The 24,703-nt window shown below is 57.8% G+C and overlaps 1 protein-coding gene across 1 annotated transcript in view; it reads right to left on the reverse strand.

Annotated features, from left to right (window-relative positions):
- The window catches only part of ZBTB7C (zinc finger and BTB domain containing 7C), a 313,347-nt gene that overhangs the window by 109,867 nt on the left and 178,777 nt on the right, over positions 1–24,703 (reverse strand). Inside the window, exon 3 of the mRNA XM_062201631.1 lies at positions 22,061–22,122. The gene's annotated coding sequence lies outside the window, so the exon portion shown is untranslated. The remainder of the gene's footprint in view (positions 1–22,060; positions 22,123–24,703) is intronic.

A 24,703-nucleotide genomic window follows, 5' to 3' on the forward strand; every position in this document is an offset into this window, starting at 1 on the left:
GAGCCAACGCCAGGGGCCCAGGTCTCCTAAGACAATGCCTGGCAGGGAGGCAGAAGTACCCCGTGGGCACAGACATGTCCTGGTCTTTGGTAGCCTGTTCAGAGGTGGGTTGAGGGGAGTGACTGGAAGAGTCACAGAACTGACGGCTCTGACCTGAAACTGCCGACTGTGGCTCCCGTGAGAGCCCCCGCCGGACCCCTGCATCCTCAGGGACCACAGCCTGCACTGCAGGCGGCCAGAGGAGAGGCCAGGGTCCTGTGGGGCCGGCGCTGGACAAACACTTTACCAGCACACTCTGGGAAGGGGCTGGAGTCCCACCTACCTGTGGGACCTGCAGTCTTTTCACTTCTTCCAAAAGACCTATTAATCCAGGGCAGGCATTTGGCGCAGCAATGAATGTGCCGCTGGGTTTGCCCACGTTCCATACTGGAGTGCTGGTTTGAGTCCTGGCTACTCCACTTCCTATCCAGCTCCCCACTAATGCACCTGTGAAAGCATTAGAAGACAGCCCAAGTGCTTGTGACCCTGCCACACATGTGGGAGACCAGGATGGAATTCCTGGCTCCTGGCTTCGACCTGACCCAGCCCCAGCTGAGGTGGGCATGGTTAGAAGATCTCTTTCTGTTTGCCTTTCAAATAAATCAGTTTTAAAATGCCGCATGGGGCCGGCGCCACGGCTCACTAGGCTAATCCTCCGCCTTGTGGCACCGGCACACCGGGTTCTAGTTCCGGTCGGGGCACCGGATTCTGTCCTGGTTGCCCCTCTTCCAGGCCAGCTCTCTGCTGTGGCCCGGGAGTGCAGTGGAGGATGGCCCAAGTGCTTGGGTCCTGCACCCCATGGGAGACCAGGAGAAGCACCTGGCTCCTGCCTTCGGATCAGCGCGGTGCGCCGGCCGCAGCGTGCCAACTGCAGCGGCCATTGGAGGGTGAACCAACGGCAAAAGGAAGACTTTTCTCTCTGTCTCTCTCTCTCACTGTCCACTCTGCCTGTCAAAAAATAAAAAAAATAAATTAATTAAAAAATAAAAAAATGCCGCATGAATCCACCTCTCTTGCTGGAGGCTCATTGATTTGTCTCACCAGTATTTACTGAACGTTCGCTCTTGGGCCGTACACCTGTTACACCAGGGCCCTGCCACAGAGCCACCCTAACTGCACAGCACAGCACAGCAGCAGCCGTCCTCACGAGGGTCCCAGCTCGGCCACTCGCAGGCAGTGAGCCCTTGGGCAGCTCACTTCCCACTCTGCTGCCAACGGCTTTCAGAACCCAGGGCTGGCTCTGCGAAGCCTTCAGTAGTGCCCAGGAGTAGGGACAGTGGCATCTCACTCAAAGAGCTCCAAATGGGGGGAAACACCACCAGTTCAGGAACCTACAAAGCTCTCTGTCACCCCAGGGTGGGGGTAGGATTTTTAAGTCAGGACTTGACACAAGAGGGGGTGATAAGCTCCGATTAAGTCGCAGGTCTTCCCCGCCTGCCAGCAGCCAGCCAGATGGCCTGTGGCCCTTGGTGCCTGGGAAAGGGGGACCCTAAGGGGATGTGGGACAGAGACGGGTCCAGGACTGATTTACAGTCTCCTTCGCTGAGTCACCAGGCTTGGGGAAGGCCAGAAAAGAGGAGCCAGTACACAGGAGTCTCAAGCCTCCAGGAGCGGGGTGGGGTGGGGTGGGGTGGGGTGGACGCAAAACCAAGAGGGAGGTGGGTGGGTGGGCGGGGCCGAGATACTGCTCAGGAGGAATGCCTGAGCATGCTGAGGACAGGGGGCGCTGGGCAGACTGGTTCCTCCACCTCCCGTGCCCCACTGAGCCCCTAGCCCAATCCTTGAAAATGCAGAGCCTGGATGTTGCCTCCTGGCCTCCAACGCTGGACCCTGGGGGCCAGTGCATACCGGCTGCCAGAGAGCCCCCAACCCGGTCCCAGCCTGGAGCCCCGCCCCTCCACAAACACCCCGCCCATAGCCCTGCCCCTCCGGCGCCCCATCCAGCTCCCTGCCCAGAGTGACTGGCCCCCCTTCCTGCATTCCCACAGTGCCCCAGCCCCAGCCCAACCTCTTCACCGGAGCAGCCAGTGCCTCCCCTGCCCAGGGTCAACAGCTGGAGAGGCCCAAGCCTTGCCGGGGTGGGCGGGACGTGGGGACCTGAAACTCAGAGTTGAACCCCCCCCACCCACGTTTGCTAGCTGCCCACCCACAGGCCACGCATGTGCCACTGCCCGCAGGCCGCTGCCATCAGCAGGGTGGAGGCCAGTACCTGAGCTGGGAACCCAAGCGGTGGGAGTCGCCAACAGTCTGACCTAGTGGGCCTGTTTTCTGGGAGACTGGAGCTCGTGACTTCTCTCTGGCTCAGTTGCTACATGTGTACAATGGAAACTGTCATAGGTCCTCTGTAACAGTGGGGGGAGGGGATGGACCGTCATTAGATCTGTGAAGCTCCTACTGTGTGCAGGGAGGGTCACTTAGCCCTGTGCCAGTCTTGGGCTTAGATGTGGGGTTCATCCCAGCACTGTCGCATCCTGGCTGTAACTGAGCCAGGCATTTCTCTGTAGAGAAATAGCACAGCGATGCGCACCGAGCAGTACCAATGCTGGGATTAAACGGGATAATGTAAGGAGAGCGTCCAGTTCTCAGCACACAGTAGGTGCTTCTCTGTAGTAAGTGTGGGGAGAGGATGGACTCAGTGTCTGGAACAGCAGAGCCTCGGGGAGTTCAGAGCTACGCGTGGAAAACACCACTAACCCAGGACACGGAGGGTCAGTGCCAACCTCCAGCAGGCGGGCAGCAGGGGCAGCCTTGGTGCCTCTGAGAACCAGGAGTGCCCTGGGGTGCACTCCACATGGGTGCTTCTGGATGGGGTCCTGCCCTCCGGCATCCCGGGCAAGGCAGCAGCCCCTGGGTGCGAGCAGGGATGCAGGGGCCCGCATAGCAGAGGCCAGCAGGGCCCTCTCAGGGAGGCCCTGAAGGTGGGCGGCCAGCTCTCTCCGATCCCCATGGGAGGAAGGAGTGAAAAGAACAGTTGGGAGAGGGGCCCTGAGCATAGTCTCTGCCTGTGAGTGTGGCCATGCCTGGTCTGCTCTGTGGCCGTGTGACTCTGAAACACCGCTGAATTCCCTCATCTGTAAAACAGCGGGTTGGCAGGATGCTCCCTGGGCCCCAGAGCAGCAGCCCTCCTCCCTGCCTGCGGACAGTATGCACCTGCTTATAGGAAAGTGGGGGAGAAGCCACCTGCTGTTGGGGGCGCAGGGCATCCCCTGGGAGAAACGAAGGGGGCTCAACCCTGGGACAGGCCCTCCCCCGAGGTAGCAGGGAAAGGCCTCCTGCAGAGTGGAAGGCACCTTGCCCGAAGGTGTCTAGCCGGGAGAAGCAAAGGGACTTGCCCAGGTTCACGTGTCTTTCCAGTGACAGTAACCAAGCCCCCTAGGCTGTTGTGACCACCGCCAATAAAAACCTCTCCAACTCCATGGCAGGCAGGCAGGCAGGCAAGAGGAAATGCATTCATTTCACCATCAGATAAGCCAGAGCCTTGGGAAGTGACAAGAGTGATGCAAACAGCCCCAGCAGTGCCCATGAACTCTGTCCCAGGGGTTAATGGCAGGCAGTGGGAGGAAGGTCAGAGGGGACTGGCTCTGTGACCGGTACTGCAGGCTTCGCGCACAAAGTCCAAGGACGCTGGGCTCTGGTACTAATATGCATTTTTATTCTGCAATAATTTTCCTACCAAGTTCAAGAGGCACCAGCTCCAAGTACATAAAACCAAATCAAATTAAATTAATTGATTTTATTGAAACCTGCTGCCATTGTATTCAAGCCCACAGCCAGGGGCATGACCCTCGTGAAATACCAAAGGGGCTTTTGAAATAATTAAATTAATCACACTCTGGGTTATGCACAGGGGCTTGCTCCCACACTCAGAGGCAGGCACTTTGCCCATCACAGCCACAGGCAGGAGAGGCGCGACACGTGGCCACGAGGCCACGACACAACCCAGAATGCGCTGCTGCCTAAGGACGCAGCCAAAAACCCCCGACTTCTCCCTCGGGATAAGCCTCTGCTTGTGCTATTTTGGCAAACACATGCTCACACACATCCGGTCAGAACATCACACACGTGCTCACATACACACGTGTACACTCACCAGCTAAGGCTGGCTCAGGCCAAGTGCGCTCCTCCTCCCCCTGCCCTGACCTACCCAGAACCCCTCCAGCCCTGGCGCTAACGCTTGGATGATGCACTTCTCGTTGGCTATCGTCCTGCGTCACAGCAAAGGCTACTAAACCCCTCGAATGCAGAGAGTGGGCCTCGGCTTCTCTGGATCTCAGCAAACTCAGCATAACCCAGGCTGCGACGGATTTAATTGAATTAAACACTCTACACATGGAAGGAGCTCCAAGCATTTATTAAGCACCTGCTGTGTGTGAGGCTCCGTTCAAAGGACTACACCCCTACCTCCCCACCCTCGCCTCTACCCCTCCTCCCACCCACTCTGGGACTGTTGTCCTTAGTTTGTGGATGAAGACAGCAAGGCCAGGGGCCTTGCCTGAGGCTTCCCAGAGCTGGACCACCTCATGGCCGCTTAAACCAAAAACGCTCCATAAACCCTGCCACTGCTCAGGAGGCGGCAGCACCTTCTGCTGGGGGATGCTCTGCAAACCAGGAAGGGCTCAGAGGCCCAGCGTCACAGGTAGAAGGGACACTCACGGAGCTTTCTCTCTACAGAGCAGGAAATTTGCAGGCCAGCCGGAGGAAGGCTCCTGTCCAAGGTCACGAAGCAATTTAGAGGAGACAGACAGCACCTTGCCTCCTGGTGGCCCGCAGCTCTGAACAGCTCTGCCTGGGGAGGGGTGGGGAATGACGGACCATTCCAGTTACTCTGTCCTGGGGGCCAAGAAAACATTGCAGATCAGCTCGACCTTGAGCGAGGACGAGCGTCGGGGACAGGCACGCGTTGTCTGCAGGAGTACGGGCTTTCACACTGGGCAGAAGAGGGGGCACCTGGCCCTGCCAGGGCGCAGCCCCATCACTCATCTGCACCTGCTCGGGTCCTTGCTGAACCCATGTGACATCTTAGGACACAAAGCCCATCGCCCTACCCGGATTGCACAAGGAGCCTTCGGAGCCGGCCCTCCCCACTCTCCCTCCACCCCTACACACTCCTCCCTCTACCAAACGCTAGGCCCTCAAGGTTAACCTCCAGATAGAGCCCTGGACACCGGCCAGCGTGAATCCCTCCCTCATGCTGAACTTGGGCTGTGTAGTACTAACAGTGGACACACTCACAGCCATGCAGCTCCTGTCCACGTGTCTGCACCGCCCTGTGCCAGGCGCACACCCTGCTCCTCCCGCTCCGTGCTGGCCACCACCTCATTCCACAGATGAGGAAACCCAGGTGAAGGGCAGGGAGGAGCCTGCCAGAGCCAGCACCTGCCGGGGCCTGCATTCACAGCCAGCTCTCTCCTTTCCTCTATTTCAGTTTCTGCCGCTTTTTATGCGTGGTATGGAGTACCTGTCTGGCACACCTGCCATGATGAGTTTTTTCATTTTCTTTGGTACTCTTTGATTGCCTCTTTATAGGAGCACTTTTTTGAAAGAAAAATTATGGTAAATACGTAGCATAAGCATTGATATTTTAACCATTTTAAATGGCATGAAATGTACTCAGAAGGTTGAGTACCCACCACTGTTACTTCCAGAACTTTTTAATCAACCCAAACAAAAACTCCACAACCATTAAACAACAACTTCCCAATCCCCCTCCCTACAACCTTTGGTCACCTTGGATCTTCTCTCTGTCCTTACGAATCTGCCTATTCTAGAAGTTTCTGTAAGAGGACTCGATCTGGATTCCTGCGTGTGCACAAAGCAGTTCTCTTCCACAGTGAGCCAGACTCCTCCCCCATCACTGGCTGGCAGGACTCAGTGACGGAGCCCTGCCCCCCCCAGGGGTGCTGTGGGGCGGGGAATGCCGACCACCTGAGTGACAGCATCACATGGAGGGGCAGCGACCCTGGCTACGAGCAGGTAGAAGGACCTGCAGGTAGAAGGCTTAGTCCTGAGTGGTGCCAACAGGACCCATGAACCAGCACATCAGGGGAGGGGCAAAAGGTATCTCCAGCAGGGAGAAACATCAAGAGGTGCCAAGCGCTCCCAGGGCCTGGTCACCACACTGTCCCCAGTGGACAGGAGCAAGCCGGAATGGGTCCCATTGGGTGACAGTTTTGCCAAAGTGACCCTGGATGCTGCTGTCCACACTAGAGCCAGCCCCTGGGGACCCAGTGAGGCCACTGGCACTTCTGGTCACCTCCTATACACCGAGCGAGGCACTGGATCCGTCTGTGGAGTCTGCTGAGGGGGAGGGAAGCTCCCGATGCTGTCTCCTCCCTCCCAGGAAGAGGCCACTCCCACCGAATCCCTGCTCAGCCCTGCCCCAGGCCACGACCTGCCTCCCCCACCTTTGCACCAGAGTGGCCTGTGCCCACGCTCCGCACGATGGCCACCCAGAGGGAGTCCTGTGTCCCAGTTAACGTTCTAATGGAAACTGCACCAAGAACAGTATTGGCCTTGTATCTTTTGCATCAAGCCTGCTTCCCTTCTCTGAACAGCACCCAAACGCTGATCCCTGGCCCTTCCCCGCTCTCTCCACTCCAGAACACAGGAAACATAAGTATTTACTGGGTAAGCTTCCAGCTGCGGAATCTAAGAGCGAGGAAGGGGAGTGACTGAGCTAAGACCCAGCCCCGGTGTGTGCCACGAAAAATGGTCCGGGGCTCTTGCCCTGTCTCTGAGGGGCACCCCTATGCCACAGGGTCTGCTGTCCAGATGGCTGCGTGGGGGACACAGGCAAGTAAGAGTTAGACAGCAGGAAGGCAAGGTGGGAGCAGAGGGCACGGACTGTGTCGTGAGGACAGCTGTGGGTTCAAATCCCAATCCTACCACCTCCCAGCATGCTGTTCATCTCTCTGCATCTCAGGTTCACCTTCCACAAGGGCATAGGACTTCCCACCTTCCTGCCTCCATGCCCAGTGGACATGTTTCAGAGACAGCCCCACCCTGCCATGACCGAGCTGTCTGCTTTGGGTCTCCAAACTAGACCAAGTGGGGCTCTACTTGTGTCTCTAGAGGAGACAGGGACCCCAGAGGCCTGAGAGAGCTGGCCCAGTGCCAGGGGCCTGCCGGGGTCACTTCTGAACTTGTAGCACCTGGCCCCTTGCTTCACCCAGGTAAGGCACAGTGTCTGTGGAATGAATGACGGGATCTGATGGGCAGGGAAGCCGGGGCCAGGGAGGTGACGCCGTGTGGTGTGATGCATGCTTCATTCCACAGTGGGAGAGTGGCACACTCTTCCTTCTTTGTCATCAAAATGGAGATGATAAACACGGCCAAGTGTACTGCTCATGGAGCCCCATCTCACACCTGTTCCCGTGTGACTATAATAACACCTACTTTCTCTCTCCGAAGTGTCCCACATGGGACGACAAATGGTCTGTTCTGAGCGTGTGGGGGATGGAGGGAAGGCCTCTCTCTGGCTCCATCCCCTCCTCCCCTCATACCTCTTTTAACCTAACAGGCATTATCCATTATCATTCAAAGTCCCACCACAAAGGACACCTTCCCCAGCTACATTCTTGAGGCTGCAGGCCAGCCAACCAGGGTGCTCTGGTGGGAGTGAGGAGCGGGGTCTCAATAGCTGAACCATCCTCCACTGTGCCGCCAGCCCAGGGCACCACCTCGGTGTCTCTGGGGTGCTGAGTATGAGGGGCACCCAGCGCCAGGCTGGTGGCCAGCAGCTCCTTGCTCTCACTGGGCTGACCTGCCGCCAGCTTTGCTATTGGGCAGGGGCATCTGGCCGGTTGGCACCCATGGGCCTGGTGCTTCCTCTAGAGGAGGGCGGGCAGGCTGAGCTGGGAGCCGGGTGTCTGGGCGTCCATCCAGCCAGGGGAGCCTGCATTGCAGGAAGGCAGAAAGGGAGTCCCCCAGACTTGGAGCAGCCTCAGACACGTTCAGTTCTTGGGTCCTGGCTGTTGGCTTGGGGGAGGGGGGTATGCGGCCAGCCCTCTTGCTGGTCCTCAGATATTCAGAGATAGCCAGGAGGAGAGAGACACCTGCTAGGTGCATGGAGAGCCCATGCATGTATGGACGCCTTCCAGGCCCCCTGCAGTCAGCTCAGCTCCCTGGCTCACCCCTCCCCCTGAGCCTGGCCATCTGCAGAGACAGACAGACAGCAGAAGCCCCGCCTGCATGTGGCTGCACAGGTTTCCACCCCACACATGGGGCAGGCACCCCTCACTTCCTGACCCCATGGGCAGCTGCACCCCAGGTCTGCACACAGCCCACACCCAATAGCACTTACCAGCCAGCCAGTAGGACCTGGGGGTGGCAGGTCCCACTCTGCTGAACCTGGACCTGACCCAAAAGTTCCCTTGGGCCCGGGAGAAGGCAGCAGCACCAGGTCTCATTGGCTCTGTCTCTGGTCCTGCCAAGCCCTGTGGCGCCGACTGGCCCTGGCCATCTCTTGAGGGGAGCAGTGGGGATGCCACACTATGAGTTATCTTGGGCTCAGGAGCCCAGCCCTCTGGTTTTCTTAGTCTCTTTCCACACAGCCCAGACCCTTTACTCTGTGAGGAACATGCTAGAAGCCCTCCATCGCCAAAGTCAGGAGTTGGGACCTGCAAATCCACTGTTGCCACCATGAAAATGGCTGTCGGCACCTGGGTGACAACCAGACCCGGGGGCTCTCGGAGAGGCCTGCAGGCTGAGCTCACAGGTACCTGCTGGGTACCAGCTCCCGTACCAGGCTGACTACTTTGCCGTGATAGCTCTGCAAGGCAGCCAGGACTGTCCCATTTGACAAATGAGGAAGTGGAGGTTGAGGCAGGTAAAGCAGCTCCTGGGAGGCCACAGGGCCAGTATCAGGCCAGCGGTCAAGCTTAGTACTCTCTGTCTCTAAACACGATGGTCTTTCCATTTGCAGCTGGGGGCTCACAGCAGAGTAAGAAGTAGCTCCAGCATGAAAAGAGGCAAATGGCCTCATTCACTTCCACCTGTGACAACAGACGTGGCAGGGCCAGCCCCCAGTGCTGGAACCCACTGGTGCACAGGAGGAGAAGGTCACGCCCCCTCCATGGTGGAGAAAGCCATTGGGAAGAGGTGGCTGGGGACTGGGCCATGCAGGCTGGACAGGCCCAGAACCAGGGACCTGGGACCTGGAGCTGGGGAAACTTTGGCAATGGATTTTAGGGAGCCCCCTGATGGAAGGGCGGGTGCGTGCTGGGGTTTCTCAGAACCCCTTTAGTAAGACAGTGCTAGTGATCAAGCACTAGCCTGGCGGAGTGGCCCTGGGGGCGGAGGGGCTGGCAGGTCCCTGGGGAGGCTGCTCCAGGACGTTCCGTTCTCTCTGCAGCAGCCGCAGGACTGAAGAGGGCGGGCAGGGCAGTGGGGGAGGAAGCCGTGAACTGGAATCGGCTGCCCTCCCTCCTTCCGCCTCACTCGGGTGCTCCTGAGAGTCCACCACCTCCTGGCCTCCACCCGCAGGAGCCCAGGGCAGGGCAGACAAGGGCTCTGGGCAGAGCAGCCAGACTGTCACCAGGCCCAGGCCTGCGAAGGAGAGGGCAATGGCAGCCCTGCCGGGGGTTGGCTGCCCTGTCCCACGCCTGCCACAGTGGGATGCCGAGGGCCTGGCTGCTCCTGCCTCTGGCCTTTTCTCCTGTCTAGGTTAGCAGGTTCAGGAGGGAAATACTCCCTGAGGCTGTGTGTGCTTTCTAGGTACTGGGGTGCCGGAAAATGAATGCCCACGTCTCTCTGGAGGCTGTCCAGGGCCTTGTGTGTGGCATTAAGTTGCCGCCAGCTTTCTCAGGCCTCAGTTTCCACCTCTGTAAAATGGGCCTCAGAGCAGCCTTCTAGCTCTGATTTGAAGCAATGCCACTTTCCCAAGGTGTCAGCAGACAGGAGTGGACAGTTGTCTGTTTCCTTTGCTACTCACGTCCTGTGAACAGGCACACTGTCCCAGGGGATCGAGCTAAGCAGCGGACCTGCTCCCAGTGGAGGAAATGAGGGACTGCTGAGTCTCCACACCAGCCCGGGGCTAAGTGAACATGTTTGCATCGATTAGCTCGTTGGATCTGGACACCAACTCTGGGAAGAGGTTGTGATTTCTCCTCCTTCCCCCGAGTAGGCACAATTTCTTAGATGTAAGTCCTGCGTGGCTCCCACCACCTTCAGGGTACACCCAGACTCCCCCCAACCCCAGCTTTCCCATACCCAGCCACACCCACTTGGCCAGCATCCTGATGGATGGACTGCTTCTCCCGCCCACGCAGTCTCGGGGCTTGCAATACGAACCCGTCTCCCCATCTCTGCAGGGCCTAGCTCCAGTCCCCGTTTTTCCCCACAGGAGGACTGGACGGGGCAAGGAGAGTGAGGCACCTAGGAGGCGCCCACTCCCAGGAGCCAGCCCTGCACCTGCATGCATGACCTTGAGTGCCTCGCCCGAGGCCTGGCCCTGCCCCAAAGTCCTAGTGCTCAGCCCAAGGGACCTCTCCCTCCTCCAAAGTCCACAGCCCTCCCTGGTGGCTCCCATCACAGGACAGGGTCAGCCCCATGAGCTCTGATTCCTGCAGGTGTGCCCATCACTGCAGCCAGACAACATTCTCCTCTGTACCCGTCTTAAACCAACAGGACGTGGGCAGCCACACCCCTGAGCGCCGGCTCCCCCTCTGGCCACATCAGCCTGGGAACTCCAATTTGCCTTTCAGTGCACGTATAAAGATGATGGTTCACCTTTTCAATGAGGCATTATATAGCCATTAGAACATTCTGTTTCCACATGGGTGAGTTAGTTTATAACTTGGGCGTTAGAAGAGGTTTCCGAACTATGAGTAAAAACCCAAAGGTAACAAGAGAAGGTTGAATAACTTCACTCTACAACCAAAGTCCCTATATGAAAAACTCTGTAAGGAAAGTCAAAGGTAGGCAAAGGGCTAATGCCATTTGTGTAGAAAAGACTTACACACTGGAAGGACAACGAACCAGACACCTAACAGGAAATGGGCAAAAGGCATGAACAGCCAATTCCCCAGCAGGGGCATTCAAAGAGCCTCTGAGGCATAGGGGAAGATGCTGCATTCACTCACAGCAAGAGAATTGAGAATTCAGATTCCACTAAGATGCTGTTCCACGTCCACGAGATTGGGAAGAATTCCAGGATGTGCTAAACCTTCTGCTGGCACAGCTGTGGGTAAACAGGTGCACATATAAACCGGCACAAGCCCTCGGAGAGGAATCGGGAGACACGTAACAAAAACATACACAGTTACGGTGCGACGCCATCATCGCATTCCTAGAAACTCCCCTCAGGTGCATTCCCAAGCCTGTGAAACAGAGGCACAGGCCTTGCAGCTTTATTTGTGCCTACGAGCTATGGGCAATGCCCTGGGTGGACGTCCACAGAAGAGGAGTTAAATAAAGAGTGCTATGTACACCCGGCAGGGTGGCACGAGCTGTTAAAAGGGATGAGGAAGACCTCTCTAAGGTGGTATGGAGAACTGTTCAATGAATAAGGAAAAAGGTGAAAAAGAAAGCATACATTATATGTCACCTTTGGTGTAAAGAAGGGAAAACAAGAAACCATCATGTTGCTTATCTTTCCAAAAAGCAGTAAGAGTGCAAGCAGAAAACAGCCGAGTTGGGGAAGACAGGAAACGGGAGACAGTGATGTGCCTGGAAGCATACCATTTTGTTCAGGCTTGAATTTGAAGGCTTTCCATTCCTCACTAAAAAGAACCGAGGGATGGCTGAATCTGGGGACGGGGTGCTGGGCAGGCACAAGATGCACCTGGAAGCCCCGCCTACCCATAAAGAACAGCGTGCTCACAACTGGCACGGTGGCACATCAACATACGGGTGCTAAGGGCTGGGCCTGCTCAAATCTGGGACAGTTTAAGAACGGAAATAACTGGCTGCAGTGAGAAGCAGCAAGCATGGGGAAGGCAGGAACTCCTTGGCCCACACAGATGTATGTAGATAAATAAGTACAATCTGCTGCTTCCAGGAGAACATCAAGGGTCAAGCAGGAAACAAGGGGGCAGGCCTGGGGCTGGAGAACCATCGCGTGGCAACCCCTGGAGTAAGGATGGGCTGAGGCAAGAGTCGTGGCTGGAGGCTTCTCCGGGGGAAACCGATACGGAGCAGGGCACCTGCTGTGTCTGAGAACGCCTCCCCACGGGCTGCTTACCCGTGACAAGGGAGCAGAGAACCCAGTTATTATACAGGGAAGAAGTCGGACAAGTCTAGGAGAGCGGAATTAGCCTCACCGATGACAACCGATGAGGGCCTCCAGTGTGATTCCCCGAGAAGAACCCAGTGCGGCAGATGCCAGCCAAGAACCCATAACCTGGACCTAATCACAAGGAAACGTTATACAAACTGGAAGTGGGATGATCCGATTAAAAATAAGACAGGGGCCTAGTGACTCCCGGTACCTGATGTGCAGTATTCCGGTCGCCTGCATCAGCTCCTGTCCCAGATAGGGACCCACGCTGGCACGGCTCCACCATGGCCCCATGACTCCTCTCCCAGAAGCCTGCTTTGTGACAAGGCCACCATTTTTGAGTTCTGGGCAAAAGGGGCTGTGAGCCCTGGTGAGCGGCAGTGTGGGTGTCTCATGAAGCCTGGAAATCTGCCCCCAGCCAGGCCGCCCCCACCCTGGCCCATCCTTGCACACTAAGATGCTGTGCCGCTGCCCGGCCGCCTCCCCTGAGGCTGACCCCTGCAGCCCACAGCAGTGGCTCCCCTGCTTCTGGCTTCCTGCTAGCTCCTCCTAAGGGGACCCAGGAGGAGATGCAAGGAGGGGAGAGGCCAAGCTCAAGATGTTTACTGCCATGATGCCCACTCTTCAGGGGGGCCATGGCCAGGGTAAGGTGGCTCCCTGACCCCGCCCTCACCATCACAGCTTCCTTGTCCTTAAGCCCCGTGGGTGGGGCAGCCCCCAGGGTCACCAGCCCCAGGTCCTGCACTGAGTTCACTACATTCTGCACCAGCCTTGGGCCTTAACTGGCTTCAAGGCACCCACAGGCCACCTGCTTCCTGCTGGGGCCCCAAGGAGCAGGCAGTGGCTCCCCCAATGGGTGGCGTTTGCTATCTGCGCACAAGGCCCCGTGTCCCCAGTGAGGGATCCGGCGCCAAGACGTTCACGCCGCAGAACAAAAGCAGGCTGCTGTCGCCGGCCTCCTCCCGAGGCGTGCTGCCTCTGGTTCCAACGTCATTTCATTTTTTCCTAAGTTTCCACGAACCGAGACGCATTACAAGGCGGGAATGAAAAGAGGGAAGTTGGTGGAGGAGGGCCTTTCTCCTTGTGTCTAAAGCTTTTGTGGGGAACTCGCTAGGGGCCTGATTCAACGAGAGGAACACGAGGCAGAACGTGTTCTCCAGAATGAGTTCTGAGAGACGCGCACGTGGGGCTCGCTCTCATTAAAATCGCAACCCGGGCTGATGCCTGTCGCGTCGTCAGGGAGGTCCGGCGACTTCTCTGATGCACTGTCTACTTGAAAGCAGAGAGGGAGGCCTTTCACGCAATGCCACAGTCAGGTCCTTTCTGTCTTCTCTGTGTCACAGGAGCTGGCGAGGCCTGGGTGGGCCGATCATCCATCCGTGGTGCGCGGGCCTCTTGCTCGGCCCCGCCCTGCGCTGGAGCCCCGCCCCCCTGCCGCAGAGGCAGGACGTGGCCCCTGCCAGTCCCAGGAGTGTGGTTTCGCACATCCAGGTCAGCAGCTGATTCTGAAGTGGGTGGACAGGATGGTGCCCGGAGACACTGAGGCTTGGACATGAAAGCTGCGCTGCAATTTCTGGGGTCCCCATTGCTCTGTCCCTGGAAGGCACAGCACAACGCGGATGCCTTCAGTGCCCCTGGCAGGACCAAACACAGCTGGCTTTCCTCCCATTGGGCCCCGGGCTCCCTCAGGGGGCTCCCGGTGATCATTCTGGTCAGGCCCTGGGAGACAGAGGTTCTTGGCTTCTCAGAGGTCCTCCTGGGGCACCATGGCAGGAGGGGAGCCCTAATCTAGGGTTCTCCGAACGGTGCACGTGGCTCGTGTCTGGTGGTCTGCCTCCCAGAACAAATGCCTGTCCCTTGGGGGATTTTCCAGCTGCCTGAGGAACAAGAGTGGCCACTCTGATGGCGGGCTGCAGGTGGTCAGAGGAAGCCAAGGTCCCCGAGGGCTGCATGGACCAAGGAGGGCTTCCCAGGGGAGGTGTGAGCTGACATGTCAGGCAGGAGCGATGCAAGGGGAAGGCTTTCTTGCCTTTCCTCTTTGCTCCTGCTTCCTTGAGCAATCCCCGATCCAATATGAATCTCCCAAGACCTACCGTGCTGATTTCCCTGCACACCTGTTCCTATCCCAGATGAGGCTGCATCATGAAATCACTCCGTTCCGCTGGTGATTGCCATGGTAATCAGGTGCACGCCCTGCGAGGCCAGCTCTCCTCTCACAGTCAAGGTTCTGGGGCTGGGCTGGGGGGCTCTGCAGGGAGCCGTGGGATGGGTCAGGGACCCCCTGGTGTGCTACATTGTGGATACAGCTGGACAGCTCTGCAGGGTCCCATGAGAAGAGAGGATCTGGGCTTCCAGGCGGCCACCATCAGGCACTTTGACAAGAAGGTCGATCCAGGCTGCCACCCCATGCAGCAACCCCTCCATGGAACATGACACAGGTAGAATTATTACCTAACTTCTATTTCTGGATGTTGGTGTACAGCCTGGTGAGTCAGGGCTGTCTGAACTCTATTATTCAGTCCTGAAACAGTCGATTTTAAGTTGTCAAGCCTCCAAGCAGACTACTTGGCTTCAGGTGCCAGCTCCACCACTCACTGGCTGTGTGACCTTGGGCTAGTCACTTAACCTCTCTGGGCCTTTACAGTAAAACTATGCAATACTTGCAACTGTTGTGAGGGCTAAGTGAGGTATTGCATGAGCAAACAGTTGCAACAGTGCCTGTCACAGAGGAAGTACTCAGAAAAGGGCCAGCCATGGACACCTTCCTATCCACAGGTGAATGGATGACTTTCCATAGGCCAGACCCTAGGGCAGTGGAGAGTGAGGACCGGACTGGACCGGACTGGACTTGCCAGCGGTGCGTTGGTCTTGCTGTCTACCCAACTTTGCCCTAACGCGAAGGGAGCTGCTCTTAAGTCTCAGGAACTCAGCAGTGCAAGGAGCAGAGCCACAGAGCCCCAGGGAGCCAGCGACTTCGCTTCTGAGAGTTCTGGACATAGCAGAGCCGCCCCACTCAGTGGGTGGGGCACAGTGGGGAGAGAGGGGCGTGGCCGGGCTCCTGCACTCGGCACAAACCTTGCCTCGAAGCTTTCTCCTGATACCCCCGTGTCGCCCTCTCTGAGCAGTGAGGAGTGCCCAGAGCTGCACCAAAACCAGCGCAGGTGGGACTGGCGCCGAGACCCTCCGCGCCCCTGCCCACAGCTCTTGCCGCTCCACTAAGATGCAGGGCAGCCCGCTGGCCTCTAGTCATCCTGTTTGCTTCCCCAGAGAAGGCCCTGGCGCCCCCCTCCCCAAGCCCAGTCTTCCTCCGACAGAAGCCCGAGGAGCTCCGGCTCTGGGGACACAAGCAACCTGGGCCTGTGCAGGCTCCCGCACTTGGCCACTGGTGCTAGACACTGGGGCCCTACACCGTTCTAGGCTCCATGCCACCCTCTTTGGGACAGAGTGGCGTTTGTCATCAGTGGAATTATTTCACATTGCACCAGCCATGGTCCCCTCCCAGGCCAGGAGCTGAGGACTTTGGATCACAGAACCCACCTCCCGCCCCTCCCCTCCGGACCACAGAACCCACTCCCTGCCCCTCCCCGCCGCGGCTGACAGGCCATTACTCTGTCCTGCAAACTCGGCGGAGATAAGGAAACACCACCAACTTCAGGCTTTATCTGGTTGCAGGTTGGGGAGAGATATTATTTCAATCAAGATAATAATTCTATTTCATGGACGGAAATGAGATTTTTTTTTCATGGCCTCCTGGGGGTGCCACCAAAACCTGGATCGGGGCTGGAGCAGGTCACGCACAAGTTAGAGAATTTTCTCGCAACCCAGGACTGCAGACATGAAGGAAGGAGCTCGTCCGCAGGAGAAAAGCACACGTGTCAGGCTGATGAGGTGGCCAAGGGGGGTCCGGGTGGACATTTGTAGGCACCGGACCAAACCTGGGAGACCAAAATTCAGACGCCAGGTCAGGTGAGCTGAGGGCAAGTCACTGGGAGCGCAGGTGCACAGACCAAGACTCAACATGGTGGCACCGCAGAAGTCTGTGGAGTGTGCCTGTGGCGGAGTGTGCCCGTCGCGGAGTGTGCCCGTCATGGAGTGTGCCCGTCACGGAGTGTGCCTGTCATGGAGTCTGCCTGTCACGGAGTGTGCCCGTCGCGGAGTGTGCCCGTCGCGGAGTGTGCCCGTCGTGGAGTGTGCCCGTCGCGGATGTGCCCGTCGTGGAGTGTGCCCGTCGTGGAGTGTGCCCGTCGCGGAGTGTGCCTGTCGTGGAGTGTGCCCGTCGCGAGTGTGCCCGTCGTGGAGTGTGCCTGTCATAGAGTGTGCCTGTCGTGCAGTGTGCCTGTCATGGAGTGTGCCCGTCATGGAGTGTGCCCGTCATGGAGTGTGCCCGTCGCGGAGTGTGCCCGTCGTAGAGTGTGCCCGTCGCGGAGTGTGCCTGTCGCGGAGTGTGCCTGTCGCGGAGTGTGCCCGTCGTGGAGTGTGCCTGTCATGGAGTGCGCCTGTCGTGGAGTGCGCCTGTCGCGGAGTGTGCCCGTCGCGGAGTGTGCCCGTCGCGGAGTGTGCCTGTCGTGGAATGTGCCTGTCGCGGAGTGTGCCCGTCGTGGAGTGTGCCTGTCGTGGAGTGTGCCCGTCGTGGAGTGTGCCCGTCGCAGAGTGCGCCTGTCATAGAGTGCGCCCGTCGCGGAGTGTGCCCGTCGTGGAGTGTGCCCGTCGCGGAGTGTGCCCGTCGCAGAGTGTGCCCGTCGCGGAGTGTGCCTGTCGCGGAGTGTGCCTGTCATAGAGTGTGCCTGTCGTGGAGTGTGCCTGTCATAGAGTGCGCCCGTCGCGGAGTGTGCCCGTCGCGGAGTGTGCCCGTCGCGGAGTGTGCCCGTCGTGGAGTGTGCCCGTCGCGGAGTGTGCCCGTCGCAGAGTGTGCCCGTCGCAGAGTGTGCCCGTCGTGGAGTGTGCCTGTCATAGAGTGCGCCTGTCGCGGAGTGTGCCTGTCATAGAGTGTGCCCGTCGTGGAGTGTGCCCGTCGCGGAGTGTGCCCGTCGCGGAGTGTGCCTGTCACAGAGTGTGCCTGTCATAGAGTGCGCCTGTCGCGGAGTGTGCCCGTCGCGGAGTGTGCCCGTCGCGGAGTGTGCCTGTCATGAGTGCGCCCGTCGCGGAGTGTGCCCGTCGCGGAGTGTGCCCGTCGCGGAGTGTGCCCGTCGTGGAGTGTGCCCGTCGCGGAGTGTGCCCGTCGCAGAGTGTGCCCGTCGCGGAGTGTGCCTGTCGCGGAGTGTGCCTGTCATAGAGTGTGCCTGTCGTGGAGTGTGCCTGTCATAGAGTGCGCCCGTCGCGGAGTGTGCCCGTCGCGGAGTGTGCCCGTCGCGGAGTGTGCCCGTCGCGGAGTGTGCCCGTCGTGGAGTGTGCCCGTCGCGGAGTGTGCCCGTCGCAGAGTGTGCCCGTCGTGGAGTGTGCCTGTCATAGAGTGCGCCTGTCGCGGAGTGTGCCTGTCATAGAGTGTGCCCGTCGTGGAGTGTGCCCGTCGCGGAGTGTGCCCGTCGCGGAGTGTGCCTGTCACAGAGTGTGCCTGTCATAGAGTGCGCCTGTCGCGGAGTGTGCCCGTCGTGGAGTGTGCCCGTCGCGGAGTGTGCCTGTCATGAGTGCGCCCGTCGCGGAGTGTGCCCGTCGCGGAGTGTGCCCGTCGCGGAGTGTGCCTGTCGCAGAGTGTGCCTGTCGCGGAGTGTGCCCGTCGTGGAGTGTGCCTGTCGCGGAGTGTGCCCGTCGCAGAGTGTGCCCGTCGCGGAGTGTGCCCGTCGCGGAGTGTGCCTGTCATAGAGTGCGCCTGTCGCGGAGTGTGCCCGTCGTGGAGTGTGCCTGTCGTGGAGTGTGCCCGTCGCGGAGTGTGCCTGTCATGGAGTGTGCCTGTCGCGGAGTGTGCCTGTCATAGAGTGCGCCTGTCGCGGAGTGTGCCTGTCGTGGAGTGTGCCTGTCGTGGAGTGTGCCTGTCATAGAGTGTGCCCGTCGTGGAGTGTGCCCGTCGCGGAGTGTGCCCGTCGCGGAGTGTGCCTGTCACGGAGTGTGCCTGTCATAGAGTGTGCCTGTCATAGAGTGCGCCTGTCACTGAGTGTGCCCGTCGCAGAGTGTGCCTGTCATGGAGTGTGCCTGTCATAGAGTGCTCCTGTCGCGGAGTGTGCCTGTCGTGGAGTGCGCCTGTCGCGGAGTGTGCCTGTCATAGAGTGCGCCTGTCGCGGAGTGTGCCCGTCGTGGAGTGTGCCCGTCACGGAGTGTGCCCGTCGCGGAGTGTGCCCCTCACGGAGTGTGCCCGTCGCGGAGTGTGCCCGTCGCGGAGTGTGCCCGTCGCGGAGTGTGCCCGTCGCGGAGTGTGCCTGTCGCGGAGTGTGCCTGTCGCGGAGTGCACGTTTCCTGACAGGTGACCTCAATGCAGCTCCGCACCTCCTGCGGCAGGCAGCTCGCCCCCAGAGGAGCCCGCTCCACTGCTGCCCAGCTCCTCCACCGAGAAAGTACCTCGACAACACACGAGGGGCGCTGAGTGCAGGAGCTCTACCTGCACTTGGAAACGAAGCACGGTTCAGTAAGTCATAAAATAATATGCAAATCACAGCCGTAAGAGATGCAGTGAGACCTCCATCATTTGCACTCCATAGCAAATTTCCTGAAATTTAAAACCCTTTTAAAGATCTCCAAGATTTACAGCTTCCAAGGGCTGTGATATCGAATCTCCATGTGGGATCCGCTCTAAATAATAACGATTACTGTCTGCACTGGAAACAATAATGATTTGCAATTCTTACATCAGTTGTTTATATGGCAACTCCAAGGAGTCTGGCAAAATTTGCAAACTTTTTATGCATCGGAAACAGTCCACTGAGAGCGGACTCGCTTTAGGAACTGTTCCCTCTTCGAAAACGGCTCATTTCAGCCTCACCCCCTTCTGGAATAGCCCCAGCTCCTGCTGCTGGAGGCCTAGGAAGGTGGAATCTTCTATACTGCGTCAGCCTCAGCACAGCTCTGCAATCCAACCTCCCCGTGGCTGGCATGCATCGGCTATGGCTGGAAAGCAACACAGAACCCGGTCGTAACGGTTGTCGCTAGGGAAGGAGGGAGCCCACGCAGGGCCAGTCGTGGGCAGGCTTTTACAGAAAACCTGTGGTACTTGTGAATTCACAGCCATGGGACAGTATTACCTATTAAGAATAAAACTTGAGTCCAGAAGGCAAAAAAAAGCATACATCATTTACGGTAGAAACAGTCTTGGGCGTTACTGGTTTCTATTTTAACACCTGTGCTCTTAAATCGCAGAGTTGTTGCCGTGACGATGCCTGCCGGGTCACGGGAAAGCGGCCTGTGGCTGTGTTCTCCACAGCCACGCTTGTAGACCTGAGCATGCGCACAGCCGATGCCCCGCTCAGTCCCCTGGGGCTGCAGGGGCACCCATTCCCCAGATGGCAAGAGTGTGGCATGAGGCTTTCACCTATGACCTCCTTAGGGCCCTCGGCTCTGGGCTGAGGTCATTCCTTGGAGGCAGCACCACCAGCAGCACTGTGGGGACAGCTGATGACACCAGAGTAACATGAGCCCTGCCCCTTGCCCACAAATGACAGCACTGCAGGCCATTGACTCAAATCACACCGACATCCTCACTCGGCTCCTCCTTCCCTATTCTGCGTTCCTCTCCCCTTACAAGTGCTTCCAAAGAGCTGCCTGAGGTGCAGCACAGGCACCTGGAATCCCATCTCAAGGTCTGCTTCTAGGAAAACCAGCCCAAGTCCATGACCAACAGCTCCAGCACAAGGATGGGTTCTGGTGTTAGAAGCACACCAGAAGGGGCAGCTGCTGTAGCATAGCAGATAAAGCTGCCTGCAGTGCCGGCATCCCATGTGGGCACTGGTTTGAATCCCAGCTGCTCCACTTCTGATCCAGCTCCCCGCTATGCACCTGGGAAAGCAATGGAAGATGGCCCAAGTCCTTGGGCCCCTGCACCTGCGTGCAAAACCTGGAAGATGCTCCTGGCTCCCGGTTTTGGATCAGCCCAGCTCCAGCCATTGCAGCCATTTGGGGAGTGAACCAGTGGATGGAAGACCTCTCTCTCTCTCTCTCTCTCTCTCTCCCTCCCTCCCTCCCTCCCTCTCTTCCCTCTTTCTCTTTAACTCTGCCTTTCAAATAAATAAATCTTAAAAAAAAAAAAAAAAAAAAGAAGCAGCAGCAGCAGCACACAGGAGCCTTCCTCTTTGGAGACAGAACCATCGCCATCTTCCCACCCTGCCAAAGACCACCAGTCTGACATAGCCAGCAACAGCGAACGCGGACCTCTGGAACAAAGATTCTCACACGCAGCCCATGGTGCTGCTGGGCAACACTCTGCTTCCTCAGGACGAAAAGCTGGGCCTACTGTGCAGTCAGAGGGGCCGCCAGCGACGCACAGTGGGAAGCCAGTGCGGTACCTCGGCACCACCACGGGCTAGTTCTGCAAACCAGAGCAAATCCAGTCACTCCAAACCCCAGTCTCCTCACCTGCAAAACGGACCCACCCAACGGAGCCCTTGTAAAATGCACCCCCACCCCCCCACGAGCCAGTGATGCTATGTGAGCACTGGCTGGCACCCAGCTTCCTCTGCCTGCGTGCAACACGTGACTAAGTGCCCTCTGTTAAGGAAACACATCCCAGCTGCCCTCTTCCTGCTCACCTACCCAGAGCTCTCTGCGTGAACAGCAGCTCCAGGGAAAGGCAGGGGCACATGGGAATGGCGTCAGGGGGACCCTCCACTTGCAGCATGGGGGTCTTCCCACCTCCAGTCTCCTGAGGCTGCGGTGGGGGAGCCTTCACCTGCAGCTAAGCCTCTCTCTCCCCTTGACATTCAGGGAGGACTCATATGGATGTCAACCTCAAGTTCAATGACGGATTCACAGAGCCCTTTTCACGTGCCGGAGCGACAGACCAACAGGCAGAAACATTAATTCCACATACACAGATGCAGGAGTCTTCGCATGCTGCCCATTCCACAGGCTGCCCCGAGCCCCGAAGCCCCTGACACCCTCCCCCCTCCTCTCCCAGCCACCGCTGTCCTCCACGCTGCTGGGGAGGGGGCCTCCCGTAGGAGCCTCTGCCCCCATTCTGTTCCTTCCTCCACCACCAGCCCAGTTCCAGCCTCTCCTTCCCCGGCCATTGCGCATCACCAGCACTCCTGCCTGAGCCATGGGAGCCAGAGCTGGCTGACAAAGGCTTCCAGAAAGTTCTGTGACGGCCTCACGTACAGATGTCTTCCCGTTTCCACACCAGACTGAAAGCTCCTCTGAGGCACAGCCTAGCCCTCTTCTCCTGGGTTTCCCAGAGCCTCCAGGTAACGCCAGGCACCTGGCAATTAACGATATTTTCTGATTGATGAGCGGCTGGGTCCAGATGTTTGCACTTAGTTTTACACGCTGTTTCACAGCCTGTATAAAATTTTACTGTTGCAAATACGGTCAGTCTGACTAGCAGCAAACTTAGAGCCGTACAGATGCTCATCTCTTTTTCCCAGAGAAGTCTGGCTCTGCCCCACACCTATCAGTCAAGGGAGCCCCCTCTCTGTCCACAGCTGGGGGGGGGGGGCAGAGTTGGGAGACACACAGCCTCCAGTTAGAGGGCAGAGCCAGGATACCAAACGTCCTCCTACTCCATGCCCTGGGTGCCTGGCTCCCACCCCACCCAGGGCCAGGCACCTTCAGTAGAACCCAAATCCCATCCATCCAGGTCATGCCCCCTTCCCCTCACGGGGAAGCCCACGCACATTTCAGAACACGGTGAGATCACGGAAGGGAAAAGGCGAAATCCCTACTCACCAGCACCGACGCCTCGGTCTTAAACTTCAGGCCACCAGCTTCCCTGCAAACCTGCTCATTTCCTGCAAAGAGAAGACGGGGACGGAGAATCATATTAGCATCTGCTCTGGGTATCCTTGGGCAATTTCCTGGCCCACCTCGGGCTTCTGCACCTCCTCTGTGATCTCCCTCCGCGGGAGCGCCACGTGCTTGCTAGCTGGGTGGGCACCCTGCGCGCCCCGAGGACCCCTGTCCCCGCCCCCTCCCCGGCGCCGTGCCAGTCTTGGATTGACCACTGCCTCCAATTCCCTGAAGGCGCCCGGCTCCTTCCCACTCCGGAGCGAGGCCTCCACTTCGGTAGCCGGGGGTTGCCTAGCAACCCCGTGCGCGCGCGCCGCGCAAGGCCCTCCTAAATTGGACCTCACAGCACAGGGCATCTCCTTGTACAGCTGCCTGCATCTTAACAATCTGCCTCTGAATAATAACACAATGGTAATTGCATTCATGGACCCCAAACTACATTTAAATAATGTTCAAGAGCTGACACAAACCAACGAAGGCCAGACAACGCCGCGCGGAGGTTGACTGTAAGGCCGGGCAGGAGCGCTCCGAAGGGGAGGGAGTTGACACCGAAGACTTGAGTTAATGACAATGCCAGCCCGAACTGTGAATTCTCCTGCCTCTCGCCTCTAATGTGTTGTCATGCGAGTGTGGGCAATTAACGCCAGAGGCAGTGATGCTGCGAGGGGCGATGTTCTTTGGTGCTGCCCATGTGGACAGTTTGTTTTTTTTTAATGGGGGGGGGGGGGCTGGGGAGGGTTGGGGGCTAAGACACCCGGACGGATGGGAAGGCAGGCTGTGCAGCAAGGACTTGCCTCGTCTTTTTCGACTGAGGCGGAATGCAATTTAGAAAGCGAGGGGAAAAACTTAGCCGGCAGGGGCACAAAGCACTTGCCTCTTCAGTGAGGGACAAATTCAACGTGACTGATGTATTTTAGGATCAGAAGGGAAGGCAAAGAGGCCTGGACACTGGCTCAAGCACAGAGCGCGGCTAAGCGCCGTGTGGGGAAAGGCGGCTGGCCTTGGAGCAGAGAGGCAGGGCTGTGCTCCAGGTGGAAGGCGTGGGCGGCGGCTGGCACCTGCTGCTCCGGGAGCACAGCGGTGACGGCCGGCACATCAGGCCTGATGGTTTGAAAGCCTGAAGCGCATTAAAAAAAAAAAAAAAAAAAACTTCAAAATCTTCTTGCAAGAGACTCAGACAGACATAGGTGCACCCTGGTTCACAGCAGGAGAATCTGCGTTCACAGGGCCACAAACGAACGATGAGAAAACGATGCCTTGGAGGAAAGGAGATCCTGGTATGTGCTCCAGCCCTGTTCAACCTGGAAATCATGATGGTCAGTGAAATTAGCCAGACACACAAGGACAGATTGTGGGGTTCTACTTAGGAGCTTCCTGCAGTCATCAGATTGGTAGGGACAGGGGCTGGAGAATTGGGTTTGATGGGGACAGAGTTCTGCCTGGGAAGTTGTGTCCTCAGTGCCACCAAATGGTAAGTCTAATGTGATGTGTATTTCACAATTAAAAAAAAAAATCTTGCAACAGGAACGCAGCTGTCTCTGGCCCATCTTGACCTAGGGAAAGCAGCAGATGTCATTCACAAACCTGGGCAGGAAGACAATCACCAGGATTGAAGGACACAGTGATGGCACGGCTTGGAGCACAGGTGTGTGTCCAGGGAAAGGCTTCTCTCACACCTGCACCTTGAAGCTCATCACCACCCCCGCCTAGAGCATGAACTCCCTTCACAGATCAGTCCCTTCCCTGTGTCCCCTGCCTGCTCCCTCCCCAGGCACCTGCCTCTGATGACGCCCCATTCTTAGGTCACTCACCTGTGCCCCCTCCTCCACCTGACCCGCTCTGGTTCTCTCTACAAGGCTCATATCTCACCACGTCTCCGCCATGAAGCCTTCCAGATCGCTCCTGATGGCTCCTCCTCTGAATGCCACCGTTGACAACCAACACTTGCTCTGGTGCTATCTTATATTCGGGTCCAGACACTCTGCCTCCTCCAGATAAATCCCCGGATGAGGATTGTGGTGAGCACACTTTGTCTGCCACAGGCCCTTGTGCCGGGCTAAGCACACGCTGGGCTGGGACACTGCCTGGCTCCTTTCACAGGCCATTCTAATTGCAGCTCCCCGGGCCTGCAGCTCCTTCCAGTTAGAGGTGCACCTCAATGTGTGCAATAAACAATGGAGCATTTACAGATTTTATTAATTTGGAAAGGTCATTAGAACTAACAGCTTCTCCAAGTGAGAATGAAGAAACTGCATGAGCCATTTTTTTTTCTGTGTGTTGATTTTTTTTTCCCCTCCTCTTGGAACATGCTTTAAAACTCAAAAAAATAGTTACAAGCAAACAAAAAAAGAAAGTAAGACAAATTTAGGCCTGGGAGGCCAGAGGAGCCTGCTTGGAGCTTTGGATGGGCTCTGTCCCCTCTGAGTGTTCCCACCTGCAAAAGGACAGCAAAGGTCCACTCAGCCTTGGATCCTAACTGTAGTCACTGCTGGCTGGAGGTGAGAGTGTGCAGGCAGCCAGCGACCCTGCGAAGTCCCAGGCCGCTGCCCCACCATCCTCCCAGGCACAGGGCCCACTTCACCT

The sequence above is a fragment of the Lepus europaeus genome, chromosome 9, assembly GCF_033115175.1.
Source record: "Lepus europaeus isolate LE1 chromosome 9, mLepTim1.pri, whole genome shotgun sequence".
Classification (NCBI taxonomy): Eukaryota; Metazoa; Chordata; class Mammalia; order Lagomorpha; family Leporidae; genus Lepus; species Lepus europaeus.